Source organism: Sceloporus undulatus, chromosome 1, assembly GCF_019175285.1.
Source record: "Sceloporus undulatus isolate JIND9_A2432 ecotype Alabama chromosome 1, SceUnd_v1.1, whole genome shotgun sequence".
NCBI lineage: Eukaryota > Metazoa > Chordata > Lepidosauria > Squamata > Phrynosomatidae > Sceloporus > Sceloporus undulatus.
The window spans coordinates 25,624,355-25,648,428 of record NC_056522.1 but is presented as its reverse complement, the minus strand read 5'-3'; the positions used below and the strand labels follow the sequence as shown (position 1 = coordinate 25,648,428).

The following is a 24,074-nucleotide window of genomic DNA, read 5'->3' as shown; positions in this document are numbered from 1 at the left end:
AGCCCCTGTATCCACATAGTCCTTATCCACAGATTCGACTACCCATGGCTTGAAAATATTTTTTAAAATATATAAATTTCAAAAATCAAACCTTGATTATGCCATTTTATATAAGGAACACCATTTTACTATGTCACTGTATTGAATGGGACTTGAACATCCATGGATTTTTCATATCCATGGGGGTTCCCAGAAAATACTAAGGGCTGATTGTAAGCCCCTGTATCCACATAGTCCTTATCCACAGATTCGACTACCCATGGCTTGAAAATATTTTTTAAAATATATAAATTTCAAAAATCAAACCTTGATTATGCCATTTTATATAAGGAACACCATTTTACTATGTCACTGTATTGAATGGGACTTGAACATCCATGGATTTTTCATATCCATGGGGGTTCCCAGAAAATACTAAGGGCTGATTGTAATTTTTAAGACTTGCACAATATTGTAAAATGATGCCAAATCAAATGCAATGGGTGTATTCACAAAACAGATAACAAATGTTTAATCCATGATAAAACATTTTAAAGCTTAGGATCAGATTCTGCACCAATGGAAACCACAGACTGACTAATGTTATGGTATGAAAGCAGTGGAACAGCAATAACTGAAGGCTGAGCACTTCTTTTCATCTTTCTCTTCAAGTATTTCTTATTTCTCATGGATTGTGTAGGTGATAGCTGCAATCACCATCTCTCCTGTTTAGCCTCTTCTTCTCTGCATCTTTCTGTCTATCCAGGAAAGGATTGCCCTTTGAAATTATTTATTGACATTTCAGATAACCTAGACTCTGGAAATGCCATAGAATCATAGAATCACAGAGTTGGAAGAGATCACAAGGACCATCCAGTCCAACCCACTGCCATGCAGGAAATCTAAGCATCCTCGACAGATGGCCATCCAGCCTCTGTTTAAAGATCTCTAAAGAGGGAGATTCCACTACACTCCAAGGAAAAGTGTTCCACTGTCAAACAGCCCTTACTGTCAGGAAGTTCCTCCTAATTTTTGAGGGGGAATCTCTGTTCCTGTAGCTTGCATCCATTGCTCCAGGTCCTAGTCTGTGGAGCAGCAGAAAACAAGTTAGCTCCTTCCTTAATATGACATCCAAGTATTTAAACAGGGCTATCACACCACCTCTTAACCTTCTCTTCTCCAGGCTAAACATCCCCAGCTCCCTAAGTTGTTCCTCATAGGGCATGGTTTCCAGACCCTTCACCATTCTAGTCGCCCTCCTTTGGACACGCTCCAGTTTCTCAACATCCTTTTTAAATTGTGGTGCCCAGAACTGGACACAAGTCAAATGTAACCATGACAGGTCTGTGAAATACCCTTAGCTATTGGAAGTTTGAAGTTCCCATGACAGTTCAAACTAACCAATACTATCCTTCTTCAGATGTATTTTTAGGGATTGTGGGAACTCCAGAATACCTCAGAAATGCTGAGGTGGTCCTACTGAGAATTCATCATCCACCTTCTGAAGCAGCAAGAAGGTTTAACCCGTACTTAGACCTGCTAAGGGAAGAGTCTGGACAGCAAATTACATGAAAGAGGCTTGTGAACCCACCCTTGGCCCCTACAGTTACCAATGTTACTTCTACATAAAGATTGCTTTGATCTACACACACATACAAAAGAGGTTAGAGGTTTTGCAGGTATGCTTGCTTCTCTGACACCCACTTTTTAACCTGAACTTATTTGGTTCTTTCATATAAGGCTTTTTTGTGCAGTCACTATCCTCATTCATGGATTCTGTCAGGGTGTGTGTTCCTAACATCACTGTCTACCATTTGTAATCCTTCCATGTTTTCCCACCAGAAAAATAAGAAATGAAAGATGGGATACTTTCATAATACAGTATCTTAAGACATATTCACATGGAAGCATCCATTTCCAAGATGTTCACAGACAGCTATCTAGAATCCACTCAGCTCCCAACAGGACACTTTGGATACCTATCCCATCTTTGGACACAGGACTACCCATATTTTGGGAGGTATGCTCATAATAACTAGAAGTGGTTTTCTTTCTCTTAAGAACCAGAACCCCAATGGGCAATACTAACTTTTTCCTACCCAATTTAAGTATTTGGGCACTTCACCAACTTGAAGAAAGTAAACAGACAGCAGCTAATATTTATGGGTCTTCTGAAAGGATACTCACAATTACATTGCTATCTCAATAATTCTTGAAGAACTATTAATTTGCTCCACTGGCACACCAAATGGTTGGTTTGTCCATAAACTGTATGGTAAAAATGTGACTAGTCTGCAAATATCACTTGGGGGGATTAAAGACATTGTTGCAGAAATCTAAATACAGCATACAATGATTTACTCAGTAGCAGATCTGTCTCTCTTTGGTTATTCTCATTTCCTTATTGCTAGGCAATATACTGTACTAGAAGAAACAAAGAGCAAACATACCACCGAAATGCAAAGTAAAATTAAATAAATTATAACAATGCTCAGGATATGGGCATAACAAAGCATCTATTTGAGCACATCACTAAGAACTTCAATAGTTTTAAGTGATTTAGAGCCGATGGCAAAATAACAGTTAAACTTATTTCCCAGGGCTGCCAACATGTGGTTTTAAAAATAGCTGAAGATGGGCACTGCATCCCTGGAATTGCATGTGGCCAACAAGGTTTGTGGACCCTGGCCCCATCCCAAACTGACCATTACATAGCAAAAAAGAAAGAAAGAAAGAAAAGCCTTAAATCCCCACTGTTTCAAGCCTCCAAGAATAGCAATTAACATTTTGAATAGATTGCAGCTCACTTTGCACTGTTTAACTTTAATAAAAACAAATCAATTTCAGAAGTGGGCCTTCACATTAGCACTTTTTAAGCTAGTTATTGTTGTGGTATTTTAATGTTTGTAATTTTTTTATCTTGTTTTTAAAATTTGATGTATTGGTATGCGATTTTATAATGTAGATACTGTTGTAAATTGTACATTGTTTAGTACCCTTGTTGTAACCCACATTGATCTCTTTGGAAAAGCGGGCTATAAATAAACAGTATTATTATTATTATTATTATTATTATTTGGCCACTTCTGGTTTTCTTTTTGGTATTCTGCACCAGAAACTTGTTTCCATGCCTTCTGATGTGCTAGAGTAGGGGTAGGCAACCTTTTTGAGCTGGGGGCCGGGTTGCTGTCCCTCAGACAACTGGGGGGCCGAAGCCAAAAAATAAATAATTAAATAATTTTTTTTAAAAAAATTAAATATATAAATAAACTAGGACAAATGTAGGACAAAATTTGCAAATGGAAGACACTTTTTTTAAAAAAATGGAGGACACGCGAAAAAATTTGCTGATTTTTTAAAAAATGTTAATATAAATGCATGTTTCTGAGGCTTCTATAGACAATTGCCCCCCAAAGGCCCCGGCGGCAATCGGCGGCAGGACCAGGCGGGGGCCAGTCTCAAGGCCTCGCCGGGCCGCATCCGGCCCATGGGCTGCAGATTGCCTACCCCTGTGCTAGAGGAACAGATTCAAAGGAAGAGCCTTTAGTGAAAAGTAGATTATGGTTTAGTGGGTCAAAATTAGGATTGACAGTTAAAAATTAAATCTTATTTGGCTCAAAATACCTGATATATTCATGGAAATGCTTCATACTGAGCCAGACACACACAAACAAAACAAGCTAGTGAAACAGCTCCTACCTGCAAACTTCTCTGTGTCCATGTTGTTCTCCCAAACTGGATATGGAGAAACAACAACCAGAACATTTAAGGGGTGTGGCAGCTCATGCTAATACTCTAGCTGTAGACTGTACAATGTAGGTGGCTGTCAAGGGTGCAGAGAAGCAGAATCCTTTGGGAGAAAGAAGGAATTCTCACTCTGTGCCAAATCTAAAAGAAACCATGGCTTGAGCCCCCAAAGGATCCCTAGCTACCAACACCCCAGTCATTCATTTTCAAAGCAGGGGGAGGAGAAAAACACCTAAATGTCAAGACAAAAATTGAACCAGGAGTGCTGGCCATCAGCTTCACCAACAAAGAAAGAGGAGGTCATTAACCAGTCAGCAGAATTCAACCTAATAAAATGGCAGAAGAGCAGCATTAAGAATGAACAGCACTGAGATGATAGTGCTATGGCTCCATCTTTTTTTAAGAGTTAAATTTTCTGTTGTCTTCTATATTATAGGAATAAGCCAAAAAAATCTTTTGAGCAAGAGAAGGTTAGTGCAGCTCTACCATGGTTTTCCCCATGAAAGGACTTCTTTTAGGGCAGTCTCTGCCATTAGGCAGTGAGACAACCATCCAAAATGGCTGCTTCTTTTGCCACTCACTAGGAGGGAGGGCACCGTTAGAGTGGACAGCAGCTAACTACACACACACACACACACAAATACCATTCACTTCTACAGGATGGACGAATTGTTCCTCCAGCCACTCATTTTATTCAAGTAGTGGAATGCTAAAGAACCTATTAAAGAAAGAACACTTCCTGGATCAAGCTTGTTAAAACTATATAGTCACCATGTGCTGTTTCATGCAATTCTATTTTTAAATCCAAACTACTAGCAGGGATTTTTTCCCCTCTCTTTTTTTGTAAGATTTTGGGGGGGGGGGACAAAACCAAAGGGACCTGGTAGCATCTTTGAGACTAACTTTGTTCATACAGTTAGACTCAAAAGTGTTACAAGATCCCTTTGCATACTGCATTCAAGAAACTGTTGAATAATCAACGGATTGATTTGGAGGAAGAAAGTTAAAGAACAAAGTTACGTTAACACTTGAACACACAGCTTTGACTAAAGGAACAGTGCATCCTTTAGTTAATAAACCTGTATAAGTGGCCCTTGGAGGATTTCACTTGTTTATCTTTGGATTAGGAGGACATACAGCAGGGAGGTCTACCTTCTGGTCCATTCAAAGTCACATACAAGTTCAGAAGGGAATACTATGCAAATGGCTATACTTTTCTTTTGACAAAAGAGTACCTACTTCTCCTTACATAAAATCTGCCTCCTCCTTTGAGAACATTGGTTCTAGTTCAAGGCTCCTCAAACATCCAGCTCACATTGCTTCCAAATGTTTCCAGTAGCTATAAAACTGACCTATATTTCATTACTTCACTTATTTGGGATTCAGTTTTACAATAGCAATTCTACACACAATTGTTCTATTGATGAGTTCCAATGGAGCACAATAAACATTATCCAAAATCCAAAATACACACTGGTGATACTTTTATAAAGCCAGAAGGCACAATACCCATCATGCTAAGATAGTATAGTAATTTCAGTGTTGGACTAGGCCCTAGGACATCAAGATTCAAATCCACAGCCACAGAAATCCACTGGGTGAGCTTGCGCAAGTTATTTGCTTCCATCCTCATAGGAAAGCAATGACAAAACCTCCTCTGAATAAACCTTGTTTTAAAAAAAGCTCTACAATAATGTTGGCGTCAATTAGGGGAACATAATAAACAATAAATCTTTCAGAGCTCACTGGCTTCTTCATCAGGCAAAGAAAATAGAAAAAATCATGCAAGGGAACCAAAATAATATTGTTGGAGTCACAAATCAGCTTGGTTTTTGGGATGTTACAGAGGGTTCATGCAGACATAAGGCTCAAGCCTCACCTCCCCCTTCCAGGAAAAAAAGAAAAGAAAAGAAAAGAAGCAATAGGTACAAAGACTGTAAAAGATGATCACAAAATGTCAGTGTGATACTCCGCTCCAGCCATAGTCTCCTCCTCTGATACCTATTCTGACCCTGTCAAGTATAAAGCCTAAAGCCTCTATGCTGGCAGCGTTCTTTGCTCTTTTCAGGAAGATCCCATGTTGTTAGGTATGAAGATAAATTAGGTATGCCAGGCATGTATGGCAAGAGGTATGCCATTTAGATAGCTTTATCTAGTTCTAGAAAATCAGATCCCGCCCACCATGTGAGATGTCAAACAGTTTATTCCCTCCATTATATGATTATTATATAATTGCACAGCATTATGCACATATAACTGTGTGCACAATTACTGAGTATGCTGTTAGTTCCTTATGTAACACTGGAAAAGATATTGAGCAGCACCCACAAATGAACCAAAATGTAATGTGACTAGGATTGTTCTTCCTGGTTTTACATAAGGGCATTAATCAGTTTTAATTCATTTAAGATAGCATTTGTTTTTAAAAATCAGAAACAATTACTAGATACATCAGAGGTGATAAGTGTACCAATCAACCTATCTCTTCTGGACTGAACTGAAAATAATCAGATAAAAAAGTATGAAATGCTGTTCTGCTTGAATTTGTCTCATTAATAACGCATACTTAGTTTCAGTTCACATTTCTAAACATCATCAAAATAGCATTTGATTTAGTACCAAAAAGGATAATTTCTGGAATGAGAAAGAATCACAGCATAGATAAGCCCAAAACACCTCTACAGCAGTGAAGTTGCCATATTTCATATACAATTACATTTGATTCAATAAGTGTAAGTGAAATCAGCTTCCATCTTCACCTAACTTTTTTCTTTCTGAAAATATTTTCATTTTAGATACATTAAGCTCTCAGTCACACCTTAGCTAGTGCCTTAGCCCTTGATGATCCTCCTACAGCAAGGGAATGGCTACAATCATCCGCTAGACAAACTTCCCTATCTTTTTTTCTGTAGGTACTTTCCTAAACTCCTTAAACATACTTAATTACAAAACTTAGATGGGACTCTGCTTTGCTTCTTCTTCAGTGTCTATTCCATTTTCTTCCTGCTTCAAGAACTACTCTTACTCTCTATTGGCATTTCCTATGCCTTCTTCATAACCTGTTCCCCTCAGATTTTGATTTCTTCCCTGCTGCTCCACACTAGTTCTAGCTGTGGTCCTCATCCAAGCCTCAGTAGACAGACTGCCTTGGATCTGTTCCTGAAATTGACCTGGCTCTGCATCTGTCATATACTTTCATCCCATGATTATTTCCTGTGCCTTTCAAAATTATGATTGAGTCTTAAAATTACAGAGTAGATTTTTTTAAAAAATCTATAAAAGGTACATTTACTTTATTCTAATTAAATTCCAAAAATACATGCTTTTAGTACTCACTTCCCCTTGGCAATTTTTACAATTGTCAGTGTCTTGTAGGATTCCACAAGCAACACAAAAAGAATAGGGGATGTACACGTTGCCACTTAACTGCATTAAAAGAAATAACAATCAAAAAAATCTTACTGCATAGCCTACAGTATTAAATATTCCATTAATAACCAAGATTCTGGTTTTTAATCAAGTATTTGGAGGGAGATAATTTTAAAATCTCTTTAAAAATCAATCCTAGTAGAACATTTTTGCACCTGAACTAAAAAAATTCTGGTCTAACTGCATTATTTAATTGTTAATGATGCATCAACTCAGTTCCAGGTATACTAGCCTCTCAGGCTGTTTATTAGACCTTTCTCAGCTGCAGAATATGAGGTGCCTGTTTTCAGCCCTGGAGTCTCTAACAAGTGTCATCTGAATCCTCTTGGATCCACTCCCTGTAAAATGTATGGAGTCAAAGCTTGGTGGTAAATGCATACTCTGTACACAGAAGGTCCCAGAAGCAATCCAGGGCATCTGCAGTTAAAAAGACTGGATAACTTTATATGACTCATACAAGATAGGTGATAAGTTCAGAAGAAAAACCATGATAATCTAGGAATGCACTTCAGAATTGCTTTGCAAACAAATTTCTAGGTTAAATTAACTGCAGCCATTTTTAACAAGGGTGTGGTAACACTGTATTATTACCAGTTTTCAAATTCAGTTTTATTTGTGAAGAAGGCTAAGATTCTGGCCCATCCTAAGGCACCTAGTTTAAAATAGGCCCTGTCCAGATGGGCCATTTTGTACGTACTCTGTACATACTAGGGTTGCCTGGGGGCATCTCTTTTAGACGCCCACAACCCTAGTACGTACGGAGTACGTACAAAATGGCGGTGCCCTTTTCACATGGGCGACACCATTTTGACATAGCGGCCGTGTTGCATCCAAATGGCACATCGTGGCTGTTACCTCTTGGAGCCGCTGAAGGGTGCTTGTGGTGCCCTTTCAGAGGCGACAGAAGGAGCTCCATTTTGGAGCTCCTTCTGCCGCACATATCGCTGGCGCGGCCTTTAAACAGTCACGCCAGCAATACAGAGAGAAAGGAGCCAAGCGGCCCCTTTCTCTCTCTCCCCGCTGCTGTTGGGGTGTCCTTGGGGCATGAAGCCCCAAGGACACCCCTTTTCAGGCCACGGGGAAGCGGCCTTTTGCCGCTTCTCCGAGGCCAAGAAAAGCGGCGGATTGGGGCCTCTGGGGCTGCCGCTGTGGCAGCTCAGGCCCCAATCCGTTGGGGAAAGGGGCGGTTGCAGGCCACCCCAAAGTGTGACAGATTTAAAACACACCTCCTGAAGTGGGAGGGTTTTTTCCACCTTAAAATTAACAATTTTAAGTGTATAAAAGGGTTTCAAATAGTTATAAGAAAGTTAAACACTTTCCTTCCTGTAGCTATGACAGAAATATTACAAAACTTCCATCTGAGGGAAATGAATAAATAATACTGAGCAAAACAAATTCCAACACAGATATATTTCTAACCCTTTTGGCTGCAAAGATATGTTTGAAAATGAATCAACAATGATGATCAAAATCAAAAATAAGATTTCCAGAGCTTGGGCAGGGGCTTCAGAATCTTTACAACTAGCAAATGGGTAATGCAAAACAGTGAGAAATTCACAGTTTTCATAAAAATATTATGACCATTTACTTCATTTATTGGCTTCATCTAGGGGCCAAACTAGACATGACTTGAGAAATGAATTATCAGACTCTCTCATCTTGAGGAAGACTTTGCAGACTGCAGAGTAGTGCTAGCGAAGAATTGGCTGTTACCCAATTTACTCTTCCCACCCGAAATGCTGCTATTAGTTTCATAGGAGTGGGAGAAAGGATCTATATGAGACTTGTATATTCTGCTATATGCATGCATCAGCTTTAGGTGGAACTTCAACCTGGAAAATGACACTGGAGAAATGAATGTAATCCACCCTACTCCAGCATGACTTCCTCAGTCATGTCCACTTTGGCCTTATCCTACAGCATTCAATTTTGTTGGAGTAGAATTTCAAATTGCCTCCTGCACTTTTTGGCACGATCGACCCTTCACTTATGTACTGGGAGTGGTACATGAACCTATGCACTAAAAGAAAGAACAAAAACTTCACTGACTTGCACTTCGAAAAGTGAAGAAACCTTCCCTGAGTATTTCAGTCTCCAACCGTAGGAAGACTGATGTGCATCACCAACTCAATATAAGCTTGGAGACTATTAACACCCTCGCAAAGTATACCTCTCTTCCAGATTCTAAATGAATATTACTAATTAACAATGAGCAAAGTAAAAATGTACACAGTTTTGACACATGGTTCATCAAGGAGTCACCATGAGCAGCACCAGAAACACATTTATAACTGTGAACAGACTGGAAAAAGTGGCCACAAAACATATTTGCACTTTGCTGCTGTTGTTGTGACTTGCTGATGGTCACCCAATGGATTTCACAGCTCAGTGGGGATTCAAACTTTGGTCTCCAGAGTCATAGCCCAGCACTTATAGCATTACACCACACTGGGTCTTAGAAGGGCAAAATTCCACTTCTGCACAATTACCAGCCAAAGGGAAGTACTGTGTGACTCTTTAGATGCTGTTGAACTGCAACTCTCAGAAGCCCTAACCAACATAACAAAGGGTGAGAAATGCTGGTACTTGTAACTCAGCAACATCAGTGAGGCTGTACAATTCCCACTCCTCAACTAGCTCAATCTGCTACCTTACAGACTGAGAAAATACTAAACTGAAGATGAACTGTTAATTAATTCTATTAAAGGGTCCTTCTATATTCTATGGTTCTCTACAGACTGGTCACAAGATTAATCCAGGAGAGAGGTTCGATACAACTGCAACTATGAGATGCACCTGACTGTTAATACAAACAACTCAAGAGGTTCAGTAAAGCTCAATGACAAAATGATGTCAACTCAGTTCCACTGAGATCACCACACTGTGAGTTACATGAGAGAAACTTGGGCAAAGAAATCTAGCCATACTCACTTAAGAAATCCCCTTATTGCCTGCTTTACAGAATTTAGCTCTCTCATCTAAAATATTCATACATCTGTTACCTTAGAGACAAATTAGTGGAGCTGTTACTAATTTTTGCTTCTCTGAATAAAATTCAGACCATACGGTTGGATCTAGATGTAATCACACCTAGTATAGAAACATTTGAATGAATGGAACTTAATTTAGCCATAATCAGATTTAATTTAGTTCTAATTCCAAGACTTGCATGGAGAAGACCTGAGATTCCATTTTTCCATCATTCTGTCTATCATAGGATCTCAAGGAAGAATACCAGATACAATTCTGGACCTGAGACTGTAGAAAGTTGAAACCAATAGCAAACTGGACAGAACGTTAATATGACTCACATGCAAAGTATAATATCTTAAATAAGATCTTCTGTAAACTGACAGCAGCTGTATCTGCACTGCAGAAATAAGCCAGTTTGATACTCAGTTTAACTGTCATGGTTCACTGCTATGGAATTCTGGGATCTGTAGTTTGTTGTGTAACAGAGCTGACAGAGAAAGTTGAATATCCCACAAAACTACAATTCCCAGAATTCCATAGCATTGACCCATGACAATTAAAGCAGGGTCAAACGGGATTATTTCTGCAATGCAGATGCAGCCAATGTGTATTTTTTCTAGAAATCACCATTTCAAATGCCCCATTTCTTCTCTCAAGCTTAGCAGCCAATTCCACTAACAGTTTTACGTTTATTTTAAGACTTCATATTCTGACATCAAAAGCTCTTCAAATGAGCTAATTTTCCCTCCTTTTAGATATAGCAATAGCAAGTACATTTCTATACCACTTATCAGTGAATTAACATTCCCTAAGAAGTTTACAATGTGTAAGTCAATTGCCCCCAAAAAACTGGATGCTCATATGTTCATCAGTTAACAGTAATTCCAAGAGAGAACAAATTCAATGCTCTACCTATTAAGTTTTTGATATCATCAGAAAGTGTTGTCTAAAGTAAACTAATCATTACAAATTGTCAGAGGATGAGCTGGATTCAGACTTGGTTATTTTTAAAGTAGACTTGTAGACTTTCAAATTCAAATGGGACACACAGTCGTAATTTAGATCCACCCGATTTAAAGGGCTCTGCTCATTCAGCCTGGACACAAACAAATGTGTTTTTTTAATGTAAAAAAAGACATCAAGCAAAGTCATATAGTAATAAAAGAATCTAAAGAAGGAGTGCTTGAGCCTCAGAAAATAATTCATAAAGGAAAGGAATCTATCTTTGCTCTTCAAACATGCCAGTTGTTTCTTCAATGCTTACCTGGGGGCTTAAATAAACACCTGTTGGAACAGAGGCAGATGATTTTGAACAAGGATTAGAAACAGTAGGAAAGCCAGTTCTTTTCTATTTCTGAAGCTCTTGGAGAAAAACTTGACTAATTACTTGGTCAAGTCATTTGGCCCTATGGTAGACCTCTACTCCATTAATTTACCTAATAAAGGAGTGGGCAATTTCTGACCTGCCCTATGCTGTTATACTGGAGATCCCATCACCTGTTAACACTGTGGTGTTTATCAGACGAGCTCTTAAAGAGGTACTATTCCAGTGTGACTCCTCTAGCTGCCTCCTGTTGCATGCTGGGATTGGCAGTTTTAAGGAGGGGTATTTAGAATTCTCAGGCAGAGAAGTTCAGCTCCTTAAAACTGCCAATCCCAGCATGCAACAGGAGGCTGCTAGAGGAGTCACACTGGAATAGTACCTCTTTAAGAGCATAGTGTGATAAACATCTGTGTATGCTTGCTAGCTCTGATAGAAGTTGCATTCCAGCGACATCTGGGAGGCGATATTGCCCACTCTTGCTCTCAAGTGCAATGCTTACCAGTATACAAAGTACTAAACTAAGTGAACCAATGCTCTTCTCATTATAAGGCAATTTCGTGTGATTTAGAGAAATTACATCCTATACTTTCATTTCTGTAGAAGGGGAGATATGTTTTCCAGCTTTACAGGGTAATTTTTGAGAACAGACAGCTGATTGCTCTAAGTATCAACGCCTCACAAGTATCTTCTAAGAGTATGAGAGTTACATATCTGTCTATCTGTCTGTCTATCATACTGGATCCTGCACAGCTAGCAGTGAATTCTAACTTGAGAAGATGTGTCAAAATGCAGAGTAAGGAAAACCCCTGCAGTTCCTACTTTTGTTATCATGGTGATAGAATTTGCTTGTTTAAACTCATAACTGCTATGGCAAGTGTTCTTGCTCATTAGAAGCAGTAATGATCCACTAGCACAAACCATTCAAACAGTAAGCAAATTAATTAATAAAAGACTGCAGTTGATGGTGCTCAAGGCACCCATTCAAACATTTCACTGCTACCAGTATGTGAACAGTGTCAGGAACTAATAATTAGTGGCAAAGGACAAAATTACAACTTCCCAGGTTGTTGAAAATTCTTGGTTTGTCAAGATCTTGACATAACAAGATACTGAACTGGATGAACCATAACCTATTGACGTCCACACGGACACCGGATCATAAGATACGTGGACAATGACTTGTCCTAAATCAATGTCCATGGGAAAAGCATGGAATTCAAAATTCAGGGAATGAGACTGTATATTGTTATAATTTCCTTGGCACATGGTGGGATGTCACATTTCAAGGATGTGACAAATTAGAGAGCATTCAAAACAGAGCTATGAGAAAGATAACCCTGGAAAGTGAGCCCTTAATGGGTCATTATATATGTAATATAAGGTATCTGATCTGTGAGGTAAAGAAGAGACTGCAAATGGTTTAAACAGAAAGTAGAATCAACATGGTGAAGAGTCTGCAAACCATGCCTTATGAGGAGAGATTTAGGGAGCTGGAAATGTTTAACCTGGAGAAGAGAAGGTTAAGAAGTGATATGATAGCCCTCTTAAGTATTTGAAGGGATGTCATGTTGAGGAGGGAGCAAGCTTGTTTTCTGCTGCTCCAGAGAACAGGACCCGGAACAATGGATGCAAGCTACAGGAAAAGAGATTCCACCTCAACATTAGGAGGAACTTCCTGACAGTAAGGGCTGTTCGACAGTGGAACAAACTCCTTCCTCGGAGTGTGGTGGAGTCTCCTTCTTTGGAGGTCTTTAAGCAGAGGCTGGATGGCCATCTGTCAGGGGTGCTTTGATTGTGTGTTCCTGCATGGCAGAATGGGGTTGGACTGGATGGCCCTCGTGGTCTCTTCCAACTCTACGATTCTATGATTCTAAAATAAACAGGAGGAGAAAGTGTTAAATTCATAAGATCTGAAGATCAATCTCAAAGCCTGCAGAAGCAATGAATTCTTCATACTTAACATTCTTCCTCCTGGAGTGTTTACCTTCTTCATGATTATTGCAAGAGTTTATACCATAGAAAAATTAGTTTTCTGCCCTTCTTTTATTACCTCCCATTACAGGATACACAGGACCTCAGACTTCAACCAACAGCATGGCTACCCGAGATAACTGTATGACTATAACACACCATTTATGATTTCACCAAGGTGTCCTGTTGTAGCAAGTTTCAATATTCTGTTCAGGTTTATTGCCCATCAGTCCCTTTTGTCACATTCTCCCAACACCATCTGTGAATGTCCTGCTACACTCATGTGTATGCATGATATCGTCTACTTCTTGGGATGCCTTCATTCCAACTCCTACTCCAGCCCAACCTCTTTAACAGAGTTGTAATCACCTTAGCCTCTCCTTATGTAGCTCTCCATTGACACATTGAAAGTTGTCTCCATTTCTCAATGGTCATTCTTCAACCTTTCCAGAAACTTTAATGTTGCCTTTCCTATTAGTTCATTCCTGTGTTCTTTCCATTGCCAGCAGTGTTTTTCCAGTGCAATTAGAATGTTCTCATAGGTACACAGTGTTCACACCCAGGAATTTTAAAATAATGTCCAGCTAATTAAACTCAAAGATTCCCAGCTTGGTCAAGTCACACTCTCTCAGTCTCAGAGGATGGCAAACTCTCTCTGAAGAAACTTGCCTAGAAAACCCTGTGACCTTAGGGTCGTCATAAGTTCAAATAGTCTTGAAGACACACAACTACACAATAGTCATTCTAACTTTAATGTCCAAAAAACATATCCAGGAGTAGCTGTGTTGGCTATACAGCAAAATACAGTAACATCGAAAATCGACAAAACAGGTGTCCCAATAAAGGTATCGCTGTTTTGTGGCTTTTTAATGCCCAGAGCAAGGGAGTGGTGATGGCAGTTTTGCTGTCTGCCTATATAGCTCTAGCCTGCTGACATCCCTGGACTGAAGTCTCCATTCGAAAAGTTGGGTGCATTTGCCACTATAATACAATACAGAGACCCAGCATGGTGTGGTGGTTTGAGCAGGGCTCAGTTCAGCCATGGAAACCCACTGGGTGACCTTGAGTGTCACACACTCTCAGCCCCAGAAACCCCTGTGACAGGTTCGCCTTAGGGTCACCATAAGCTGGAAACAACTTGAAGGCATGCAACAGCAACAATCTACTATACTATTGTGTTGTATGACTTCAAGTCCTTTCTTACTTATGGAGACCCTAGTGTCACCCTATCATGGCAAGATTTGTTCAGAGGTTTGCCATTGCCTTTCCCTGAGTCTGAGAGTATGTGCCTTGCCCAAGGTCACCCAAAGCTGCAGTCCAACACTGAAAACACTGCGCCACGTTGGCTCTCAAAAGGGCTATACAGTTGGCCCTCCGCGTTTGTGGTTTTGACTTTTGTGGATTTGATAATTTAGGGTTTTGCTTACTATGTTCTGTCTAGAAATCTCTAGGTGCTCCAACGCAATGAACCAACCTCCACATTATTTGGGGTTAAGGGTCAAGGGCTTCCATGAATGTGGAAAAACCTAAGTAGTAGTAGTAATAATAATAACACTGTTCTTTTTATCTGAGAGGACACTTCTGTAGGAACCTCCAGGTCCTGAAGTGCAACTCTGTGGTCAACATCTGCCAGAAGTTGGTCCTCCAGAATTTTGAGACTTCAACTCCCAGAATTCCTAAACAATGAGCATAGTGACTGGGACTTCTGGGAATTGAAGTCCAAAATATCTGGAGGCCCAAAGGTTGAGAACCACTGACCTAGACATTCCTAAACACTTCCCCAGGCATTCATAGGTCCTCCAGTACGATTCTAAGATCATCTGGCAGATGTTGACCACAGAGTTGCACTGGAGGACCTGGAGATTCCTAGAGAGGAGTCCCCTCAAGTCAAAAAGAACAGTGATTATTATTATTGTTGTTATTGTGAAGTTGAAGGCTTTCACAGCCGACATCCATAGTTTTTAATGGTTTTTTTGGGCTATGAGGCCATGTTCTGGAAGAGTTTATTCCTGACGTTTCGCCTGGATCTGTGGCTGGCATCTTCAGATATACCCAACTCCTTTCCAGGCAAGCATCCTCATAGCCAGAAAAACCCACAAAAACTATTATTATGATGATTATTATGATTATGATTATTTGCAGTTTATTCCACATTCACCGAGGTCCTTGACCTTTAACCCAAGCGAATGTCCTTTCCTTCCTTACAGAAAGAGGAAAGACCTCTGCCTGGCCAATGTGCCAAGGGGCAAGTGCCCACAATGGGCCACCTGTCACTTCACACAGAGGCACCTGCCTTGGCTCTACCTCAGAAAAAGAACCCAAGCGACCCAGTGTGACCCTTAGAAATTAAAACCGTAGTGCCCTCCCCTCCACACCATCATTGTGTTTGTTTTGTTTATTTGTTTATTAAAAGAGCCATTTATTCGACAGCTTCCATTCAGGGGCCGCACAGTCCCTCCAGTCTGAGGGAGGGAATAACGGCCAATCAGTCTCCTCCTCCCTGGCGGCGGTGGGCGGGGCTCCCTCAGGTGAAGCGCCAGGCCCGCCCTGGCCGAGGCCCCGCCCCTTCTCCTCCTCGGCCGCACTGCAGCGCGCTCTCAAAACTCCCCTCCTCCTGCAGCTCGGCCCACCGGCTTTCCACACCCACTGGCTTAGGCGCCTGTCAATCGTGCCCTGCCCCGGGGTATCCTGGGAACTGAAGGGACTAAAAGGAAAACCGTACCACTCTCAGCCTCGTTTCCACCTCAAAGAGGCGGACAAACGGAACTACAACTCCCACAATGCACTGCTGGACATACCCTTAGCGCAAGGGTTCCCCCTTCTGGACGCCCCCAAGTGTCGGTTCGCTGGAGGGGGCGCCTACATACCATCCTTCCCTCTTTCCCCCCTCAGCCCCCCCCCAGTTTTGGGGTGGTGGCGCCCAACGGTTTCCTCGCTCTCACCTGGTCTCTGCCGCAGCCTTCGCTGAGGGCGGCGCATCCCCTCAGTCTCAGTCAGTCAGTCAGAGAGTGCGGCAGTGAGCGGTAGTGAGCAGCGGCGGCGGCGGCGGCGGCGCGTCGTCGTCGTCCCCAGCGTCCCCTGGCGCCGGCCCTGCCCCTGCCCCCGCCAAGCCCGAGCCCGTCTGGCGCTGTGCCTGCGGCGGAGGGGGCCGCCCGGGGAGCATCCTCTCCCCGCGCCCTCCCGCCCTCTGGCCTCGCGGCAGGAGCAGCAGGAGAAGCGGCGGCGGCGGCGGCGGCACTGGCACTGGCACTGCTGCTGCTGCTGGCGGCGGCGGCGGCGGGATATGCCCACAATGCACCGCGCGCAGAGCAGCAGCAGCAGCATCATCACCCTGACATCAGCAGCCACGGCTTAAAGGAGGCAGAGAGGCAGAGGCAGCCCCGCCGACGCCCCACCCTCCACGGCCTCAGAGGGAGAGAAGGCCCAGCTCACAGCATCCTGGAAGACAGAGACCCCCCCCCCCGCCAAGGAGCCATCCAGCCCAACCCCGTTCTGCCATGCAGGAACTCCCAACCAAAGCATCCCCTGTGAGAGATGGCCATCCAGCCTCAGTTTAACGACCTCCAGAGAAGGAGGCTCCACCACTCTCCATTGAGAGAGTGTGTTCCACTCTTCAACAGTTCTTACTATTGGGAGCTTCTTCCTGATTTTGAGCAGGCAGCAGGAAAAGGGGTTTTCTGAAAGGAAACCACACTTACTGTCCGCCCGGCTTGGTCCCATGGCAGGCCAAGCACCCACAGGCTGCACCACCAAACATCAAGCCATGCTGCGTAGTGTGTTCACCTCCCTGCCATGCGCATGCACCATTGCACAAACGCACCGCCTGTGACCCCCAGTTACCTCTGTCTTCCCACCCAGATGCCATTCCATTGGACTCATGCCTCTAGGGATACATTGGCAAAGCGCCATCATGGAGGCCCCCATACATGCTCTCTTCACCCATGCCTCCTTATTGGGCTGTCTGCTCTGTGTATGTTGTGATTACATCCATTGCATTATTGTCCATTGCCTTTTCGCTTTGCCTCAGTGTTTATATGCTGGTGCAGTAATACACATTTTCCACCTTGAGCTGGAGTATTCCAGCTTCTTTTTGCTCCGGTTTTTAGCTCCAGAGTATGGCTTCCTTTCACTTTCCATCTGGTTTTGCCTCCTGTGTCGTCTAAACACCCCACCTTCAAAGGGGTGAGAAACCACTTTATTTGGCCAGTGTAGGCCACTGCTAAGAAGCCCACCTGATTTGTTGTAAAGTCTTACATTTGTTTGCATGCCCTACTTTTTGAGGTGCCTTGTCCTCCTTTGTGGTTGTGACATCTGGTCATCTTGTATAAGAAGGCCTGGGACATGTCAGAGGACCGCATCCTTAAGTTGTGTCAAGATTACATGTCTAAGTATATAAGTGTAATTTCTAAGTATTCCCATTCAGCAAACACCACGTTTGCTGCCCTTCTCCCCTCTGAGAAACAGATGTGCCCTGAGCATTGGGAGCAAGCCTTTGGGACCCATCCTACCCCCTCATTGCTGTGAGGACAGGACAATAAAATATCAAAAAATCAAAATAAGAAAAGGATAATAAAATACAGTGTTATGTAATTAGCTGTAAACTGACTATACAAAATTATATTTACAGCAGGCCCTTGGTATCCACTGGGGTTTGCTTCCAGGACCTCCGATGGGCAACATGCTTAAGTCCCATGAAATACAATGTCTTAGTAAAACGGTGTCCCTTCTATAAAATAGAAAAAAAACAATGTTTCTTTTTGGGAATTTCTCTATTTTTGAATATTTTCAAGCTGTGAATGGTTGAATCCATGGATAAAAAAATCTATAGATATGGAGGGCCAACTGTATATTATTGTTTTTCACTGTTGTTTTGTAATGTCCTACATTTTTGTTAGGTGTCCTACATTTCATAGTGCCTTGTCCTCCTTTGCTGTTAGGACATCTGGTCACCCTGCTCAAGTGCCTCCCCACCAAAAGAAGACACACTGCGTACATCTGAAGCTAAAAAATGATCTATTGCAAGGTCCTGACTGCACCGCCAGGTGATAATCTGACGCCGCAAGGGCACCTTGGAAGCATACTTTTGCAGCCAGTAGTAACTAACACCAGGTACTTCCCACTATTAGAGGCAACTGGTGCTACTCCTTTGCTCATCTTCCTGGAGATAACAGAGAGGCAAAGGAAGAGCACACCCCACAAAATGCCTTCAGCAATAACAAACACCTACGGGAGACTTGTGAGTATTATTGCAATGTGTTGGTTTACAAAATGTGCTGGAATTCGAAGACGTTGCCCTATTAGTCTGGAAAATCAGCATGCAAGGGATCACGTAACATCTTTGAGACTCACTGAAAGAAACTGGTAGCATGCGCTTTCATAGAGTTAAGCCTACCTCCTGAGATTCATGATATTTCATAACTTGATTCTACTTCTTCAGATGCATGAAATTTCATAGACTTGAGCCTACTTCCTCAGATGCATCTTAAGTCTACCAAAGCTTATGCTACCAACTATTCTTTCAGTTAGTCTCAAATGATACATTTGCTTCAAATGCTACAAGATCCCTTTGGTTAATGTGATGGATTTTACTGTTTGCTGTTTGTTTGAGGTGGTTGTTGTTTCTACTTTTAATATATATCTTTGACAAGTTTCAATTTGATAGTTTAATTGCATTTTAAACTTTTGTTAACACTGTGAATTTTTAGCTATGTTTTAACCGCTTTGAGTCCTGAGCTGGGGGGAAAGAGAGATACATATAAATAAAAATAGCAATTCACTGGTCTCACATTGTCTCACATGAGTGTAATCAAAATCTTGCCCTTTTTGTCAAATAAGTTTTAAAGAAGTAATTTAATTAAATATGAAGGGAATGGAGCACTGAAGCACATTCACAAGATCAAAGCTCCTGGATACACACTGTCTGTAGGGATATAAATGATGTGACCCCTAGTTTCTTTGTGAATATCCATCGATAAGGGATTCCATTTGAAAGCAGTGGTGGGTAGCTGTCAAGGCAGCACAAAGACACTTAAAACAGCACATGGAATGGTAGCATTGGCCCGTTACAGATGGGCCTTTGCTCCGCCCCCAGTACATACTACGGTTTGGCCAAGGACGCAGCATCCAATCAGGCCTCACCTGGGGACATCAAAATGGCAGCGCCCTATACACATGGGCGCTGCCATTTTGACATGACGGACGCTTAGTGTCTGCATGTCGCGGCGCGGTTGTGATGCCACAAGTGCGCCATTGGCGCCTTGCGGCATCACAACTACACCGCAAGAAGAACACACTTTTTGCGGGTTCTTTTTGCTGCACGGGGGAGCCGCGCAGTTTGTCCGTTGCGGCTCCCTCGTGCAGCAAACACGGGCACCGGCAGAGCGCCAATAACAGGAGGATGAACTAAAATTGCATAAGAAATTCTAAACTGTACCTTAAAGCAAATCATGGGCAAAGACTTGTCTTAAGTGTCACAAGATTTCACTACTGAGAAGTGCATAAAAGAGGTTTATAGTAGTGGATGCAGGGCTCATTCACACCGGCGACATTGCTCCGGAAGGAACTGGTCAAATTCGGGGGGCCCTCTCCCGAATCTCTCCGGAAGCAAGTGCTGACTACCAATCAGGGGCATTTTAACACAAATGCCCTCTTGGAGAATTCGGGTTTAAGGTGAAGGTGCCTGGCTGTCAATCAAAGTTAGTTCCGCGATGGTCATAGGTGATGTTTCCAGCACTGATAGGGGCATCAGAAGTGTGCTTTCCACCCCTTCCTTTTTTTAAAGGACAAGGCAACACTTGTCAAATTTAAAAACCTCTGGTGTGTGTGTGTTGTGGACATTTGGTCAGTGTTGTAGGTTATGATCTGCCCTTGGCCCCATTTTCAACCCCAAAATGCAAGCTAATGCATCCAGTATCCCCCACTCCTTGCCACCCCGGAATGCCTCAAACACAGGTAATAATAATAATAATAATAATAATTCCTCACCTCGGACTGCCAGAAAAGGATGCTTTTTTTCCTGCTCTCCCTAGGCTACCCCTGAATTCCTAGCAAAAGCTTTATCAATTTGTCAATTTACATAATTGGAAAGAGAAGCATTACATTCGATTGGTAACATTCACAATCCAGCAGTCATTTGAAAGGAAATAATAGGCTGCCCTAGCAAAAGCTGTATCAATTTGCCAAGTTGCAACATTACATTTGATTTGTAACATTCATTCGCAATCCAGCAGTCATTCCAAAGGAAAGAATATGTGCATAGACAGAGAAAAATAATTGATCAAATTTGGAAAAGCGGTTTATAAATAATAAATATTATTATTGTTGTTGTTGTTTTAAAATACACATCAAAGGGAAAAGGTCCCTGATGGATAACAGAGGCTTGTCTTGCTCTGCCCCCCCACCTGCCCTGAATTGACCCCGTCAGTCACCTCCTTTTTGCCTCCTGTCACCCTTTGCCTCCAGATCCCCTTTTTCCTTCAGCTCTTTCCTCCTCCCCTTCCCCTCGGATGAGGGCAGGGAATGCTCTGACCTCTGTCCGCCCTCTGACCTTAATCCCTCCCTGAATTTGCCCCGATCATGATCGAGGGCAAGTTCATATTTCACAGAACCCGGGTCTTTTCAGAAAAGACGGATTTTAGCCCAATTCCCAATAACCCACACTAAGGGTCATTTCCTTGTTCAAGCCTCGACATGGATTGTGACAGAATCGGGCCCAATATGAACTTCATGTGGAAGATTCGATTTCAAAACCAGTGTAAAAGGTAATGTGAATGGCCCCACAGTATTATTCAAGAACTGGGTGGAACTGTGCAGCCCTCCAGGTGCTGGACTATAATTCCCAACAGTCCTAGCCAGTTCCATGAAGAGGAATGTTGTGAGATGCAATTTTAAGAATATCAAGAGAGTCACAAAATTCCCACTATAGGCATACCTCAATTAACAAAGATTTTGTAGCACTTTGGAGACTATAATAATAATAATAAATAATAAATAAAACTTTTATTTCTATCCTGCTTTTTGTTAAAAACAATCAAAGCAGCTTACAAGAGTTAAAATACATCCATATATACAAAATATCCCCCCTTAAAAAACAATTCAACAGTATAGAATTTAAAATTACATAACAATTAAAACCAATAAAAGTGGCAGAGGCATAATATATACGTGGGGAAGAGTTTTTGGAGACTTAAATCTACTCCCCAAATGCATCTGAGGAAGTAGACTTAAGCCTATAAAAGCTCATGCTGCCAACGTCTTTCTTTCAGCTAAGTCTCAAAGGTGCTACAAAATCTTTCTACATACTGATTCTACAGACTAACAAGGCTATATCTTTAAATTATTTCAGTCAACAAAGTAATGTGTACCTGCGGTATTACTTCTTTAACAGAAAACTTGGTACCAAAGGCAGAACTACCATGGAAGGAATAGGAATAAGTTATGCTGTAACAGAAAATATGAACAGTTCAACAATTTTCAGCTGACTTTATTCAGAATAATGAGCACACAGTAAAATGGAGCAAGCCAGATAAGCCTTGCATAAGTAGACAAAAACATTTTCAGCCTTCTAGAAAACACCTCAAAGCTTGTTCCAAAATACATCCAGGGATAATTTTTTTCCCCTTTCACTAGCCTGCACTTTTTCTGCATTCAGCTGGCCAGATCACTTATAAATCTATGTGTTGCTTTTCTTAATATGAAGGGGATTAGTGTGAGGCAGGCTGATCTGTTTTCCCTTTATTTCGGTTTTGCTGTTCACATGGGTTCAGTAAGGCATTCTGAAGGCTGCTCCTGTTTACTTTTCCTGGCTGACCCAGCTACAGTAGGATTGGCTATAGTAGGAGCATATTCTTTCCCAGCTCAAGCTTTATTTAGTTGTTCCCTGCAGAATGCTGCTATAACCTAGCACTAAAAGTCAATGTTTTTTCTATCTTTCACTCACCATCCTCCCAATGCTAGTGCTGCTAAAAATGTCCAGCTAGACAGAGGACAAAGAAGAAAATGGAGGGAAGGGCAGGTATAAAGGGATTTTGCAAACTTCTTTGTCAACTGAGGTATGCCTGTATTCTGGATCAATAAACATAGATCACACACACCCTTTACAAAATCTTAGGCATGGGACAGACGGCCCTTTTGTGGCATGGCGGTGGCATAGCTAGGGTTAGGGACCATGTGGCAACCGCATGTCCCCAAACTCTAGCACATACTGGCGGCGCCATAATGGCAGCACCCCGTATACACGGGTGCCACCATTAAGACATAACAGACGCATAGTGTCTGCACGTCGCACCATGCTAGTTACATCACGAGTGCACCATTGGTGCGCTCGGACGTAACTGGCACGACTGAAAAAGAAGCCGCTTTTTGTGGGGTTTGGCGGCTGCGACTTCCCTCCGGAGGAAAAAAGGCCACCGGCAGGCTGCCCTTTTTGGGCAGTTTGTCACAGTTTTCTTTAAAGAGCATTGCAGACTTCCCTACTGTGAAGTCAATTTTTTTTATTTTTAAAGCATAATACACTAAAAAAAAATTGGACTCCCAGATGAAAAATTATGCTTTCATTTTAGTGAGAAAACATTCTGCCAAAGTTATCATGGTTGTCCTTGAACCGCCGCTAAGAAATGAAAGTGCATAAATAATGTTCATAGTATATCCTTATAAGGGAGCAACAATCTGTTCAAAGCAGGTTTGAGCATAAGTACTTACAGGAGTAAAATAGTAAGCATTCAGTTTCCTTTTGGCTGTTACTAGTTAGGAAATGTTAATTGCAAACCGCAGCTGGCTGAGCTTTTGTGATTGGCCTAGTCCCTCAGCAGGTTCAAAACAATTTAAAAGAGTTTCTGATGTGGAAAATGTTTTTCAAAATTTATCTTTGGTATCTCTTAATTTGAGACTTCTCTTGGCCCTCACCAATTCTAATAGGAGCCCAATTAACAATAAACAAGGATGGGAACCTGTGATGTTCCAAATGTTGGACTACAACTCCTAGTATCTATTAGCTAGGCTGTCTAGGGCTGATGGAGTAGGAGTCCAACATCTGGGCAGCCACTGATACCTTTCTGTGCACTAACATAATGTTAATACACACATTTACATGATGCTTAAGTCAGGAAAAAGTGTCATGAGCTACTGAAAAGCAACTTCTAAATGAAGAGAAACACAGCCTAAGCTGGGACCCATAAAATCCTCTTGACTTTGCTCATTACCCCATAATGCCATGCCCCACAAAATAGCAGGACAGGAGAAAGCACTTAAGTAGCAGAGATGATCCCTCCTCCTGAATCTGATGCCTTCAGGTGCAAAAGTAAAGTCTTTTCCCCCACACATTCTTGAGTATATAGAATCGAAATGCTCCATTCTAACTGCCAATTCACACATCTAAAATCAAGATAATGTACAAATTGAATATATACTAAGAGCCCTAGTTATAGTCTGCCTTCTTGCTCAGAAATGAAGATATATGCCAGAATGTTCCTAAAGAAAGAAAAATCATTTCATGTGAAATCAATAATGCATCCTTTCTAGTTAATCGCCCTTGAGATTTTCCTCCAGCACCACATCTCAAACAAGTTTATTTTTTATCATATCTGCTTTCTTTACTATCCAGTTCTCACATCAGTACATGGTGATAAGAAATATAATGGCTTGGACGATTCTA

The 24,074-nt window shown here is 41.8% G+C and overlaps 1 protein-coding gene across 2 annotated transcripts in view; it reads right to left on the bottom strand.

The window, feature by feature from the left end:
• Positions 1-16,451, bottom strand: part of TTBK1 (tau tubulin kinase 1) — a 157,300-nt gene extending 140,849 nt beyond the window's left edge. For both annotated transcript variants that reach the window (XM_042445382.1, XM_042445383.1), the window contains exon 1: positions 16,366-16,451. The gene's annotated coding sequence lies outside the window, so the exon portion shown is untranslated. The remainder of the gene's footprint in view (positions 1-16,365) is intronic.
• Between the last annotated feature and the right edge of the window lie 7,623 nt (positions 16,452-24,074).